Source organism: Alligator sinensis, unplaced genomic scaffold (assembly GCF_000455745.1).
Source record: "Alligator sinensis unplaced genomic scaffold, ASM45574v1 scaffold125_1, whole genome shotgun sequence".
In the NCBI taxonomy this organism is placed as follows: domain Eukaryota; kingdom Metazoa; phylum Chordata; order Crocodylia; family Alligatoridae; genus Alligator; species Alligator sinensis.
Window position 1 is genome coordinate 3,051,077 of NW_005841893.1, and position 2,082 is coordinate 3,053,158.

Genomic DNA, 2,082 nt, shown 5'->3' on the forward strand with positions numbered 1-2,082 from the left:
GCTTAGGAGCATCTTCATTTGAAGCCTCATACAATGAGGGTTCATTTGTCATGTGACTGGAGGGCTCTGCAGTTGCGCTCTTCTGTTTTGGCATAGCTTAAGAGTACTTTCAAGGGGCTAATCACGTGACAAATGTCATTTCTGTCTGTGCTCCCAGACTGTCTCCCGGGATGCTACACTTCTTGGACACTGTTTTTAGGAGGATTTACTCTGTATCACATAATTGGCCGTGACTCTGGATGGAACAATCTCTTTCTTCTATATTCTTCCTTCCAAAAAACAAGGTGCATATCTTATTTGGGGGCATGTGGTATGCAAGAAAAAATATGGTACATCATAAGACTATACGAGGCACTTAATTGCTATAATATAGCTTGTGAACTCCAATCCCACTAAACAATGATGCTATTATGTTGTATGATCAGACAAAGCATCACTGGGTTGATAAAATGTTCTATCTTGTAGATTCAAAGACCCTGACAGCACATTTTCAGTATGTACCATGAAATTAAACAATATCATATGCTTACTTGGTATAGGGCAGAATTAGTAGTACTGCAGAAGGATGGCTAGCTTTCAGGAGACCTGGGCTGGTGAGAAAGAGTCATGTAATACATGTGACTGGTTATTCTCAGGAAAGCATGTAAAACTGGTCCAGCAACATGTTTTACAAGGCTCTGTTTCATAGTATTATAGTAGCTAGGATCAGGAGGGACCGGAACAGATCATCTACCCTGACCCCCTGCCACAGGTAGGAAACTTACGCCTACAGCACCTGGGATTCCCAAGCAATCTCCCATCCAGGTACTAGCCAGGCCTGGGACTGCTTAGCTTCCGAGATCAGACAGGATAGGGTGCAATCAGTCCGGTCTGGCCATAGGTTTGCTGGCTTGCTCCATCTTTTATTGCTAATGAAACGGTTAACCCTTTCTGAAATTGGGATGGAAAGGGAAGACTAAACATAAGAGAGAGCCTGGGGATTCTGTACATTTTCTATTGCTCCTAACAAACCTTTTAGTAGCTATTATGAATGCTTGAGATGTGGGGAAAAATAAGTGTAAGGAAGGAGTTGATGAAAAAGAACAAAAAACCTCAGCAAACAAAACAAAAAACCCCCACAACCCTAAAAGTCACGTAAGGATTCAAGGTATCTTAAATGCTTAATGCTTATTTTCTGTCTGCCAGATACAGGCCTGAAAAAAATGGAAAATAAATTTGACTCAAAAAAATCATTTTTCCAGGAAGGAAAAGCTTGTAGAGTAGGACAACGAGAGAAAGATCTCCTACTCCAAGTGCCAGCCCCCTCAACCTAATCCTGCTATCACTTTGGAATTACTGAAAATCTGAAATCTGGGTTTCCAGGACAGAGAGTGTAGTGTGGTTCATGGAGTAGTCTTTCCTCCTGAAACTTCCCACCTCAACTCTGATGTAAAATTATTGCTCTGCCCCTTAAATCCCAAGCTTATTCTTCCCACATCCATTTTAAAGCTCCTATCCTCCACACACATCACAGCCAACAAATCAGTTGTTATTTTCTCCTACATCAATCCTAATGCCCCACTAAATCCTCTCTCAAGTGTTCTCTATGTCCCCTCCAATTGACAAACAAGTCTCTTCCAAATTTATATAATTTTACAACAACCCTTCCTTGAGTTTCCTTATTGTGATCTTGGCTCCTCAGTCATTTATCAAGAAGGCAGCCCTTTGCAGCAGCCAAACAAGAGCTCCATTAAAATAAAACCACCACCACCCATGAAGTTAAAAATATCCTCCATATGTCTTTGAGCTCCTCAAGTCAACTAAGTTCAGAGGCAAAATACAGCAGAAAGGTCGCCAGTCTTTTGGGATTAATTCCAATCCTTAAAAATGTCAAGAAACTGATGTATGAAAAGCCCACGAACAAAGCAAAGATAAGAGTAAATACAAATCACGTTACTACTCATGATGCTTTATGGCAGTAATATAGCGGGTGAACTCCAGTAATGACAAGCAACAGAGTTACTATGTTGAATGATTTTTATGTTGTCTACAGATCCATAGAACCCATTATCTGTCAAATGCACAAAGATTACAACACTGAAC

At 40.6% G+C, this 2,082-nt stretch overlaps 1 pseudogene; it reads right to left on the minus strand.

Moving 5' to 3' along the window:
- Positions 1–763: 763 nt before the first annotated feature.
- On the minus strand, positions 764–882 carry LOC112549317 (annotated as a pseudogene).
- Between the last annotated feature and the right edge of the window lie 1,200 nt (positions 883–2,082).